The sequence below is a fragment of the Eurosta solidaginis genome, chromosome X (assembly GCF_040869045.1).
Source record: "Eurosta solidaginis isolate ZX-2024a chromosome X, ASM4086904v1, whole genome shotgun sequence".
Lineage (NCBI taxonomy): Eukaryota > Metazoa > Arthropoda > Insecta > Diptera > Tephritidae > Eurosta > Eurosta solidaginis.
Genome location: NC_090324.1, coordinates 190251424 through 190265728, shown reverse-complemented (window position 1 = coordinate 190265728; position 14305 = coordinate 190251424). Strand labels below are relative to the sequence as shown.

The 14305-nt window shown below is 36.6% G+C and overlaps 1 pseudogene; it reads right to left on the bottom strand.

Annotated features, from left to right (window-relative positions):
• Window positions 1-12: 12 nt before the first annotated feature.
• Window positions 13-14104, bottom strand: LOC137235339 (uncharacterized; annotated as a pseudogene).
• Window positions 14105-14305: the final 201 nt, after the last annotated feature.

Genomic DNA, 14305 nt, shown 5'->3' with positions numbered 1-14305 from the left:
GGCCCCACCAAGTCATCCAAACGCGAAATACAACAGCGGCGAAACAAGCAATTCGACTGCATAACTTACCGCAATACATGATGCTCCTGATCATGTAATGGTGCATTGCTGGTCCAGAGTACGATCTTTGAGGGAATTTCCAGGATTGTTACAAAAATAGCAGCCCAAATTGCTCCCATTTATACATTTAAGATCGTCGATATCTATGGGTTGCGTAGCATCGCCTCCTGCTTTGTCATCGAACACTAAACCAGCGCCATGACGCATAACTAAGTAGCTATCAAATCCTAAAGCGGCATTAATCATTATCTTTTGAAAGGCAGCACCCAATATTGTCGGTAACCATCGACTTTCACGTGAATCGGTTAGTAAAAGAAATTACATCATGCTCCTCTACTAAACTATTAATCGTATTTAAATATGCATCCCTTTGTTGCTCCAACGATGTGCCGATGGTATATCCAGGCATGGGTATTTGCATGAGGTAACTATTAGAAGTCGCATTTGAATTAATTTCCTTGACACGCGTTGCAGCAATTTCTGCTTTCATTGCATTCCCCGCAATTGCATCAACATGAGTATAGAGCGTTTGCCGTAATGGATTAGAATAGCTTACACGACAACTATTTAAAAATGTTATATGTTTAAAAACCCATGCAAGTAAATTTCGGGCGACATTGCATCCAAGTGTGCCGGCACCAAAGAGTAAGCACTTTGTTTTCAATATTATATCCAAATCTAAATTCAGGGACCAAACGCCATTCCATCAGTTTCAAATTCAAGTTTATGGCACTTTCAACTAAAACAGTAGGGTCCATGCTATTACGCATCGAAATCATTCGTTGGCCCATTTTATGATTTCGATTCCGTTTCCAGCCAACAAATTGTGTTTGCTCAGCGTAATTGACTTTATCCGTTTTTTGTACAGTATAAACGAGACTGTTGCCAGATTCATGTTTGTTATTGAAACGTATAATTTTACTGGCTTACCTATCAATAAAGGAATTTTGTAAGATATGTATGCTGCATATTTACACATTAACCATGAAGGACGTTCATATTCACTAGGATCGGCAAAAGCGAAGTAAATATCTTGCTCTGCTATTATTGTGCTATCTTTTAAAATATCCTTCAGCTCATAAAGTCTGCCTTGTTTGATAACAAAGTTTAGTCGTTTTTCGCAATTTTTAAGTAGATTATTAAAATGCTCTCATTCTGGAATGTTTAATAATTGTTGAGTAGCTGTGTGTATGGTCAGTGTTGGGGTAAGCGGACAAGGAAAAGCAAACCAATAATAGTAATTGTAAATAGAAAGATCCGAAAAGGAAAGTACAGAGAATCGTGCCGGTAGGGTTGGATCATCGAGTATTCGATCATTGCGAAAGTCTTCAATTAATTTACAACCCTCTGAACGCTGCAATTCATTTTTGCTGGTGTGCCAGCGGCTTACAACTGAGGCAGGGTTTTCATTACAGTCGATTTCGGGTGGAGCTAACAGATGCCCACCCACGAGAAAGTAGCCTGGAGTAAGCGGCTCCAGGCCAGAAGGTTCGTTAGATAAGGGAATGAGTGGTCTGGAGTTGAGGCATGCCTCAATTCTGCATAAGAGAGTCGTAAGCTCCTCGAATGTGTATATATGATCGAACGCGATTTTACTATAATGGGTTTTAAAACTTTTTACCCCTGCTTCCCACAAGCCACCCATTTGAGGAGCACTCGGGGTATGAAATGACATGCGAGCGTTTGATGGCTATATTTGTTCATTGTGTCGTCCCTTGCTTCACGCAGAAAGGCCTTGAACTCGGATCGTAAAGATTGCGAACCTCCGACAAAGTTAGTACCATTGTCGGAGTAGACGTTTTTGAGCATCCGCGCCTGGCTACAAATCTGGCGAAAGCAGCAAGGAAAGACCCGGTACTGAGATCGTTTGTCGGTTCAAGATGAATCGCTTTCATTGAAAAGCAGACAAAAATACAGACATATCCCTTTGAGGTCCGACTTAATGTCAAATGGTCCGGCGAAATCTACTTCTGTGTTGGTGAAGGCCCTAGTAAAGGTTGTTCGCTCCTTTGGAAGGATTCCCATAAGTTGAGTTTGCGCCCGCTTGTAAAAAATGCAGACTTTACAGTTGTGGATGACAGACTTAGTCATGTTTTTAGCGCGCGGAATCCAGTACTGAGTTCGAATAAGGCGCAGCATCAGCTGGGTTTCTCCATGGAAGGAGATCTTATGGATAAATTCGACTAGGAGTCTGGCTAACCTACAATTTTATGGAAGGATATTGGGGTGACGCTCATTGTAGGACATGTCTTGGGATGCGTCGACGCGCCCTCCAATTCTGATTATACCTTAAGTACCAATGAAAAGGTTTAAGGGTAAAATTTCACTCTTCCCATGAATTAGTTTCCCTGATTTCAAATTTGCATACTCTTCTTGATAGTATTGCCTTTGGCATATTACTACCAATCGTTCTGTCGTTTTTTTATTTCATCAGGTGTTATTAAATGAGACTGCCTTTTGAAAGAAGCTTTAGTTTTCGGGTGTGTTCTATGGAAAAATCGAAAAATTTATGATATAACCCGCAGAGCCCTTGAAAAGTTGGAAAACCTGTCAAGGATGTTCGAATCATTTTTAACAGATGTTGCGTGAACCTTTACCCTCTTTTCCTCAATATTCGTGTTGTAATCTTCTTCTTGTGTTGACCAATTTTCGTTGTCTTCTTGTAACCAAGAAGGTCACTGCCATCACAAGGAATTGTCGATTAGATCCGAAGCGAAGAGGCCTCTGCTCGCAAAATCTGCAGGATTTGACATGGAGTCTACGTGCCGCCATACTTTGCCACCTACTTTGTCGATGATTTTAGTTATTCGATGTGCCACGAACAATGACCACGAACATGGTGGTTTTCGGATCCATGCCAGCACTATAGTTGAATCTGTCCAAAACGTTACTTTAATATTGGAAAGTTTCATATTTTTGATCACAGATTCGATTATTTCTGCTAGTAGAACTGCACCGCAGAGCTCGATTCGAGGCAAGGATATAGTTTTTACCGGGGATACTCTCGTCTTGGCCATCAGCAGATTAGTGAAGACTCCTTTGTTTGAACCCTTAGGAAAACCGTATGCCTTTTCAGATGCGTCACCGAAGCCATGTATTTGAATATTGTTCTTCAATGTGTAGTGAACCCATCGGGGTATGCGTATGTCGTTGATTTTCGCGTAATCTGTCATGAATGATTGCCACCGATGTAAAGTTGTTTCTGACACGTCTTCATCCCAGTCTGTCCCTTCTAACCAAATATTTTGCATTATCATCTTGGCTAATGTTATGACTGCTGCCAGCCAGCCAAAAGCTAGCTTTGCGATCGCAGAAAGAATTAACCTTTTTGCTACGGCATGGTTATTGTCAAAGGGTTTCGCTGTGAAGTAGAAGCCGTCGAAATGGGCGTTCCACCTGATAACGAGTGCTTTTACCCTGGTTTCTTCAAATTCTGGAAAATCCTCGTTTAATAAGTGTTGTTTCGGTATACCCTGTAGAATTTTATTACAGTTGGACGTCCATTTTCGCAATGGGAAACCTGCCGAGTGTAATGTGAACGTGACTTCCTTGAGTGCCACTCGAGAAGCTCCATTTCTTCCCTACAACGAATAAAAATTGTTCTTGTGCGCTTTGCACGCCCACTGCACTCAATGACTGAACACAGTATTTTAATTAAGTTCACTTGTGCTATTTATTTAAGTTAGTTTTAATTTTCGTAATATATTAAATAGTTTGTAGTACTTTAGCACTAAGTTATTCTTTAGTTTGTACAAGGCAATTAGGTATTTTAGTTTTTCACAACAACTGAGTGTTCTTCTTCTCCAGTCCAATATTATAATGATGGCCGCCTTTTTCTTTTGCCGACCTCCCCGTTTCCAACTTGTTTCAACACCTGTTGTCCATTCACAATAGACAACAGGGTTGCACCAAGTGGGAACAGGGTAAGATCATAAGGCTGCTGTTACAACATTCCCCTTTTCGAAAAAAAGGTTGAAGTCGACACTTTGATCAAGTTTGTCGGCTTCAATCTTTTTTGGTGGTATGGGTTTCAATACCTTCCGAATAGCAAATTGAACAAATTGAGAAAAAAATTGGACTTTCGTGGCAGATTTAGTTAAGTTACTCTAGTTAATTTAATATATTACATTTATTTGTACTTATATGTGTTATGCCTAGTTTTTCATTTGTTGTAAGCCTACATATTTACATATATGAATATTAATAGTTTATTTATTATTCTCTTTTTTTCTGTAAGTAGCTTAGTTTATTTAATTAATTACATGTATCTGTGCTTTAAGCCTACATATTACATATATGGATATTAATAGTTTTTATACCTTTTTGTTTGTTTTCTTTGTACTTCAAAATTTCATTTACATCGGTTTTGTAGAGTAACTTATACATACGTTTTCTATTTGTTATACTCAGTTGAGCAGAGCTCACAGAGTATATTAAGTTTGATTGGATAACGGTTGGTTGTACATATATAAAGGAATCGAGATAGATATAGACTTCCAACTTGAGTAAATTTTAAGGTATCTTGATGAAATTTGGTATGTAGGTTCCTGAGCACTCATCTCAGATCGCTATATAAAATGAACGATATCGGACTATAACCACGCCCACTTTTTCGATATCGAATATTTCGAAAAACCGAAAAAATGCGATAATTCATTGCCAAAGGCGGTTAAAGCGATGAAACTTGGTAGATGGGTTGACGCTATGACGCAGAATAGAAAATTAGTAAGATTTTGGACAATGGGCGTGGCACCGCCCACTTTTACAAGAAGGTAATTTAAAAGTTTTGCAAGCTGTAATTTGGCAGTCGTTGAAGATATCATGATGAAATTTGGCAGGAACGTTACTACTATTACTATATATGTGCTAAATAAAAATTAGCAAAATTGGATGAAGAACACGCCCACTTTGTAAAAAAAAAATTTTTTTAATTCAAATTTTAACAAAAAATTTAATATCTTTACTATATATAAGTAAATTAAGTCAAAATTCAACTCCAGTAATGATATGACGCAACAAAATACAAAAATAAAAGAAAATTTCAAAATGGGCGTGGCTCCGCCCATTTTCATTTAGTTTGTCTAGAATACTTTTAATGCCATAAGTCGAACAAAAATTTACCAATCCTTCTCAAATTTGGTAGGAGCCTAGATTCTGTGACGGTAACTTTTCTCTGTGAAAATGGGCGAAATCGGTGGAAGCCACGCCCAGTTTTTATACACAGTCCACCGGCCGTTAACACAATAACTTGAGCAAAAACCGATATATCTTTACTTAACTTAGCCGACGTACTTATCTGAACTCACTTTATCTTGGTATAAAAAATGGCCGAAATCCGACCATAACCACGCCCACTTTAACGATATCGAAAATTACGAAAAATGAAAAAAATGCCATAATTCTATACCAACTACGAAAAAAGGGATGAAACATGGTAACTGGATGGTTTATTGACGCAAAATATAACTTTGGAAAAAACTTTGTAAAATGTGTGTGACACCTACCATATTAAGTAGAAGAAAATGAAAAAGTTCTACAAGGCGAAATCAACAGCCCTTGGAATCTTGGCAGGAATACTGTTAGTGGTATTGCATATATAAATAAATTAGCAGTACCCGACAGATGATTTTCTGGATCACCTGGTCCACATTTTGGTCGACATCGCGAGAACGCCTTCACATATACATCTAAGGGCCACTCGCTTTTAAAACCCTCATTAATACTTTTAATTTGATATCCATATATCGAACAAACACATTCTAGAGTCACCCTGGCCCACCCTAATGGCGATATCTCGAAAAGGCGTCCACCTATAGACCTAATGCCCACTCCCTCTTAAAATGCTCAGTAACACTTTTCGTTTGATACCCATATCGTACAAACATTCTACAGTCACCCCTGGCCCTCCCTAATGGCGATATCTCGGAAAGGCGTCCACCTATATACCTAATGTCCACTCCCTCTTAAAATGCTCAGTAACACCTTTCGCTTGATACCCATATCGTACAAACATTCTAGAGTCACCCCTGGCCCATCCTAATGGCGATATCTCGAAAAGGCGTCCACCTATAGACCTAATGCCCACTCCCTCTTAAAATGCTCAGTAACACCTTTCGTTTGATACCCATATCGTACAAACATTCTAGAGTCACCCCTGGCCCACCCTAATGGCGATATCTCGAAAAGGCGTCCACCTATAGACCTAATGCCCACTCCCTCTTAAAATGCTCAGTAACACCTTTCGTTTGATACCCACATCGTACAAACATTCTAGAGTCACCCTTGGTCCACCTTTATGGCGATATCTCGAAAAGGCGTCCACCTATAGATCTAAGGATTACTCCCTTTTAAAATACTCATTACAACCTTTCATTTGATACCCATATCGTACAAACACATTCTAGAGTCACCCTGGCCCACCCTAATGGCGATATCTCGAAAAGGCGTCCACCTATAGACCTAATGCCCACTCCCTCTTAAAATGCTCAGTAACACCTTTCGTTTGATACCCATATCGTACAAACATTCTAGAGTCACCCCTGGCCCACCCTAATGGCGATATCTCGAAAAGGCGTCCACCTATAGACCTAATGCCCACTTCCTCTTAAAATGCTCAGTAACACCTTTCGTTTGATACCCATATCGTACAAACATTCTAGAGTCACCCTTGGTCCACCTTTATGGCGATATCTCGAAAAGGCGTCCACCTATAGAACTAAGGATTACTCCCTTTTAAAATACTCATTACCACCTTTCATATGATACCCATATCGTACAAAAACATTCTAGAGTCACCCCTGGCCCACCCTAATGGCGATATCTCGAAAAGGCGTCCACCTATAGACCTAATGCCCCCTCCATCTTAAAATGCTCAGTAACACCTTTCGTTTGATACCCATATCGTCCAAGCACATTCTAGAGTCACCCCTGGCCCACCCTAATGACGATATCTCGAAAAGGCGTCCACCTATAGACCTCATGCCCACTCCCTCTTAAAATGCTCAGTAGCACCTTTCGTTTGATACCCATATCGTACAAACATTCTAGGGTCACCCTTGGTCCACCTTTATGGCGATATCTCGAAAAGGCGTCCACCTATAGAACTAAGGATTACTCCCTTTTAAAATACTCATTACCATCTTTCATTTGATACCCATATCATACAAACACATTCTAGAGTCACCCCTGGCCCACCCTAATGGCGACATTTCGAAAAGGCGTCCACCTATAGACCTAATGCCCACTCCCTCTTAAAATGCTCAGTAACACCTTTCATTTGATTCCCATATCGTACAACTAGAGACACCCCTGGTCCACCTTTATGGCGATATCTCGAAACGGCGTCCACCTATGGAACTAAGGACCACTCCTTTTCAAAATACTCATTAACAGCTTTCATTTGATATCCATATCGTACAAAAATATTATAGAGTCACCCCTGGCCCACCTTTATGGCGATTTCTCGAAAAGGCGTTCACCTATAGAACTAAAGCCCATTCCCTTTTAAAATACTCATTATCACCTTTCATTTGATACCCATATCGTACAAACACATTCTAGAGTCAGCCCTGGTCCACCTTTATGGCGATATCCCTAAATGGCGTCCATCCATAGAACTATGGCCTACTCTCTCTTAAAATACTCTTTAATACCTTCCATTTGATACACATGCCATACAACCACATTCCAGGGTTACCCTAGGTTCATTTTCCTACATGGTGATTTTCCTTATTTTGTCTCCATAGCTCTCAACTGAGTATGTAATGTTCGGTTACACCCGAACTTAGCCTTCCTTACTTGTTTATTTTACAAAACGTAAAATATCTCAAATATGTATCCCAATCATCAAAGGAATCATCTAAGTACGCACGTAGGTACTCGGTAAAAACTCTATGGTTTCTTTCGACAGTTCCTACGGTTTCATGATGGTATGGTGTAGAGAAGTTGTGATGGATATTTAATAAACTGGTTAAATTTGCAAAAATTTCATTTTTGAATTCAGTGCCTAAGTCTGATTTAATGGATTTCATAGCACCGTATATTAAAATGAAGCCTTCGAATAGTGCTGACGCGATGGTTTTTGCACTTTTATCAGGTATTGATATTGTAACTACGTATTTTGTCAGATCGCAGATTATGGTAAGTGCGAACTTATGACCATATCTCGATTCTGGCAATGGCCCTATGGTATCAATTACGACAATGTCAAAAGAATTATTAGGAGTAGGAGTTAGAACGAGTTCTTCTTTATTTCCTATTTTGACTTTATTCAGAAGACATTTTTCGCATTTCCTAACATAACTAGCTATGTCTTATGTCATGTTTTTCCAGTAAAATTTGTTTCGTAATTTGGCGTATAATTTTTTCGTTCCACAGTGACCTCCAGTGATGGGATTATTGTGATAAATTGCTAATAATTTTGATTTTTGTTCCTGATCAGTGATTGTTTCAATTGGATCCATTAAAATAATTTTTAAATATTGTAAAGCTTATTTCCCCTTTCTTTAAAATTTGTAATTGTAATGTATTTGAAAATTAAATCCTTTTTTGGCAATTCTGTTTCCTTAATATTAAGTTTTCCGGCTTCATTTTCTAGCGTCGAAAGTAAAGTATCGAAATTCTTTATATCGTTAGAAAATTCAAAATCAAGTAAAATTGTTCTTTCATGCTTTATATGCGCGCATATTCTTAGAAATTGTTTACTGTTTTTGTCATCAAATATTTCTGATCTAATACGAGGCATTTTTTTTGAAAAGTTATGAGTGAATTTATCATAAACGTTTAATGTTTGTATATTTCCACATAAGTCTATATTTTCGATAGATCTACATTTATCTTTTTTCTTACATTTGATTTTCCCTTTATTTACTCTATTGTGAAAGTGTATTCTGCCAACTCAAGTCTAATTCTAGAAAGTTTTGAAGATGGGTTTTTCATAGTGAATAAATAGACTAAAGGCCTGTGATATGATTTTACAATAAAGTGATTTCCATAAACGTATGGTCTGAATTGTTTAATGGCAAAATAAATGGCTAATAATTCCAACTCAATGATGGCTTTCTTTTGTTCTGCCTCATTAAAAGATTTTGACGCATAGCATATGGGTAAATCGCTGCCTTGATGTTCTTGGCTGAGTATTGCTCCACATCCTGTCTTAGAAGCGTCTACTGTAATGGTAAACTGTTTGGAAAAATCTGGGTATTGTAATATCTTTGGTGACATTAGGGATGCTCTTAGTGCATCAAAAGCTTTATCGCATGCTTCGTCCCAGTTAAATTCTACTCTTTTTCTATTCAGTCTATTCAGAGGTGCTGCCAGAGATGCAAAGTTTGGAGTTTGTAGTAGTTGACAAAAGCTACAAACCTTCTTACAGTGTCCTTTTCTGTTGGTTTAGTATAGCTACGAATTGCGTCTAATTTAGATTCGTCTGGTGACAGACCTTCAGCTGAGCATTTGTGTCCTAGGAATGTTACTTCTGGTCTTAGAAAATTACATTTGTTTGGATTGAGTTTAAGGTTGAATGATATACAAGTATTGAATACTTTAGACAAATTTTTAATGTGATGGAATTCGCTACAGCCGATGACTATAATGTCATCTACATAAAGAAAAGTTGCATTAGGTGGTATTTCTGAAAATTCGATGGTCATCATTCTTGAAAACGAGTTTGGTGCAATGTTCAAACCAAATGGCAATATCTTCCATCGATACGCTCCGCGATCAGTAGAAAATGAGGTTATATCGCGTGAATCTACGTGTAATGGTATTTGGTGAAATCCAGAAAAAACTCTCTAAGGTTGAGAAAAATTTGGCTCTGCCAAGATTGTCTAAAATATCATCGATTCGTGCTAATGGAAATTTGTCTGCTATTAGCTTCTTGTTAACTGCGCGAAAGTCAACACACATTCGGTATGCTTTTTGCCATTTATTTTCTTTTTAGGAACTAGGATAAGAGGCTGTTGTAGTTAGAATAGCTTTCTTCTATTAAATCATTTTCTAGTAATTTTATAACTTGTCTGTTAATTTCTTCCCGCTGCAAATAGGGTAGACGATAGTTCTTTATATACACTGGTTCGTTGTCAGTTAACCTCAATTTCTGCTCATAAAAATTATTTAATGTCATTTGATCGTTGTCAAGCGCGAATATGTCAGCATATTGTATGCATAGGTCTAAAAGTTCAGATGATGCATCTTTTGGAATTTGATCTTTTAAATCGAAGTTATTTCATTAATTCGCTTCTCATCTGCCTTAGCTTTATCGATTACATAGACGTGATAATTAGATAAGTCTTCTGCTTTAATAGAATTTTTGTGTACGAATTGTACATAACTTGTGGTATTGATTAATTTTATGACTGGATTATTGGAATTTGTAATGCATCTTGCGGTAAATACGCCTTTTTGTATTTTTTGAGATTCAGCGAAAAGTGGAGTTGTTGAGTGACCTAAGTCGAAAATTCGAAAAACTTCGCATCTTGGTGGTATAATACACATATCTCTTTCCGTTCCGTGTAGGATTGGCATAATGACTTTCTCTTTATTTGCCCAGAATGAGATGCTACTATTTGAATAATTTATTACACATTTGTTATGATGAAGAAAGTTTTTACCCAGTATACCATCTGATGGGATATTGAAGTCATCGTTACCACATGTAAGCTATGATCGACTAGATTATTAGAAAAATTTAGGTCTATGTTTATTTTACCCAAAGTAGGAACTGAGGTTGATGCTACACCAGTGATATTAACTATATAATCAGAATTAATTGGAATTTGCTTATTGAAGCTTGAAATTTTAATCTGCGAAATATCCGCTTGTGTATCTAGTAAACATGTACATAATTTGTTAGATCCGGTTATATAAATTTCGATAAAATCAAAGTAATTTAAGTTTAGACAAAAAATATTTTTAGTATTTATTCGCTTATCTCCTCGTCCCTCAGTGTTCGCTGCTGAGGGGCGTCCAAGTTTAAAGAGCGAACGTTTGCATTATTTCGCGTATTTGAACTTCTGGCGTTAGTATTGGTTCTGTTTTCTAGCCTATTTTGACTGTTGCTAGTGTTACGCGAGTTACTATTGTTTCGATTGTCGTTGTTTTGCCTATAGTTGTTGTTTTGCCTATTTTGATTGTTATTATTGTATCTACCGTTATTATTGTTGTTGTACCTATTGAAATTATTATTGTTATTGAACCTGTTGAAATTACTATTGTTGTTGTATCTATTATTGTTGTTGTAGTAGTTATTGCCTCTATTGTTATTGCGAAAGTTGGTTTGATTGTTAAACCTTGATCGAAAAGCTAATACCTGTCTTTCTGTAGCCTGATTGTTTTGTTCGACTATCATTTTTGCTGCGACGTCTTTTGCGTCACTAAAAGAGGTTGATGCGAGAATTGATTTGACTAAGTCTGAGCGCGTATTTAGCCTACAGACGTTTACTGACTGTTCGACTGCCATCTCGTGCGCTTTGACTTTTGATATGCCCTCGATAATTAGAGACCTCTCTAAAGCATCGGATAATTCCTCTACGCGTTTAGCAAACTCGGTTAAATTATTGTTCGTAATTTTTAGTGAAGCTATTTTCCCTGCAAAGACTTTTGAATTGTCTGGCTTTATTCAGCTTTTAAGCGCATCTTTAATTTCTTGAATAGATGTTATATTTGTCGGAATTGCTTCTCTTGCTTTCCCTTCGAGCTTCGATTTAACAAGTGAAATGAAAGTTGGCATAAGATCTAGATCTATACAGCCTTCTACTAGTTCAATTTTATCTATGAAGGAGTCTAGCGCTAAGGGGTCACCGTTATAGTTTTCCCTAAACAAGGGCGCCCACGACCCAATAAACTGTCTCTTTTGCTCTGGTGTAGCCATTATTGTTGGTTCTAGAAAATTAGTACGAGATTGGTTGGAATTTGAGAAAGTTGTTAAAAGCCCTAAAGAATTGTTTGGTGTAACGACTGGGTTATCGAAACCACAGAAGTTTTCTTGCAATTGAATATTTTCAGTATGAGGTAAAGAACAACTTTGTTCACCGATACGACTGTCGAGTGTTTCCGGCTTTGATGAGTCAGAGAGTTCTTCTTCTTCCTCAGATTCGATTTTGTATGCGTCGAAGGATTCTTTTTCTTCCCGATCAGTATCTGATATAAAACTGTTATCTTGGACTAAGTCGCTGTAGTTCATTGGTACTTTAACTGTGCAGTTGAGTTTTGTAAAACATTTAATTAATTCTTCCCTACAACGTGATAAACTTTTATTCACAGCAACTGGCCTAGGTCGGGTTTCAAAATGACCATTTACCTCTACTGAAATGTTCATATATGCCTCAATTAAAGAATTTTTATATTCATCTAACTTCTCTTGCCTTGTCGGTAAAGAACGACCTGTACGTTCTTTGAATTTTGTTTCGAAATTTGACAATAGCAGAAGAAAACTCTTACACTTGCAGCTTTGTATGCTTGGATATTAACAAATTTGGATGAAAAGGAAGGTTTAAATGATTTTATAATCTAAATCGAATTGTGAAAAATTTGCAAGTTTGAGGTATGAATATGGACGAATTTGAATGAAAAATAAATTTGGAATGGTTTTATAACTTAGATTGCTTGGGCTATGAGTATAAACAAATTGGGATTGAAAGGGAATTTGAAATAGTTTTATCACCTAAGTTGAAACCGCTTTGCTTGAATTTTGTATTGAATGTTGAAGTAAAATTAATGAATTGAATAAATTGGTTATTTATTTGAAGTTGGAGTCACTTGAAAGACAGCTGGGTCGTATTTCCTGTGAACAATGAATTAAATTTTGGCTTAAAAAATTTTTGTTTATACCGGGTGTGCTACCATATACGGTATACAAGAGAGAATCCTGATCGTTTTTTCCAATTTTCCAAGAAAATATTAATTTTAAACGTGATATATTTATTGCAATTTAGTATTTATTACAATATTGCTTAACGTGACGGCCGCACCGTTGCACAAAAAGTATTAAATTTTAATATTTAACGTGTCGGCCGCACCCCTACACAGCAAAATGTGGAGTATATAATTGTAAAAATTTATTAAATTTTCATCATTATTTTACGTGTCGGCCGCACCGTTTCACCAAAATGTTTGTTTGTTTTTTTTTCTTAATTTTTTTTTTGTATTGTGAGTTAATAAGGTTTTCGATGTATTGAATTTTTAAAGTTTGTTGAAATATTTCAAAGTATTGGATATATTCAAAATTACTTAAATCTTCACACAATGTACTATGTATATGCATACGTCTTTCCTTTTTTCTTAAATGCCTCGCTTTTAGCCACAATTTATGTAATATATATATATAAAAATTTATTGAAAATATATAGATAATTTAAAGTGATGCAAAAAAAAAAATTCAAAATGTATGTGTATCAATTTTGTTTCGATCTACGTCTATTACGTATATGAGAATATCAGAAACTACTTTAATTAACTAATAAATTTGCGAATATCCATTTCGCTTCAATTTTGAACAATATTAAAAGTATGTATTTGCCAGAATGTTAGTAATTGCGAGTTATACATGTACAAGTTTGATTTAGACTGATTATATTTCAAGCTATACACATTATTGTTGCAAATCTAAATTGCTTTACTTATGAAAATTTAAAGTTATTTTGTATGAAAATATTATAAAAATTGGCAAAGTTGAAGAAACAACCGATATTGCCATTCAGTTTTAAGAATTTTTCCGAAAAATATAGATTTGAGGTTGATCGAATTTGAAAGAAATTTTAAGTATTTTTGCGAAAAATATTGATTTGAGATTGATCGAATTTAAAGTATTTTAAAAATTATATCGAAGAATATTTGTAAGAAAAATTATATATGCATATTTCAAAAGCAACTACATATTACAACTCACACATACATACATACATACTGGAAGCTACGCCTCACCATACGCTGTCACTGCTGCTGCCGTCATCACTTCGCTGCTGCTAATTTTCTCCGTTTGATGTGCCGCTACTCTTGTTCGCTGGTGGCGTTGATGCATGTCGTTTATGTTCGCTGGTGCTGGCATTGCTACTGCCGTTGATGTTCGCTGGTGGTGGTGGTGGATGTAAAATGGGGAATACTCTGCCGTTATTTAGTGGCGTGGGTTTATATGCCGTTACTATTTCCGAAAAATTTTCTCTTTTTTTCCAGAGTTAATATTTCCTCCGTTTCTTTTTATTTGTGAGTTTTAGTATATTTTTATTGTTTAAAAGTTCTTCTATTACTT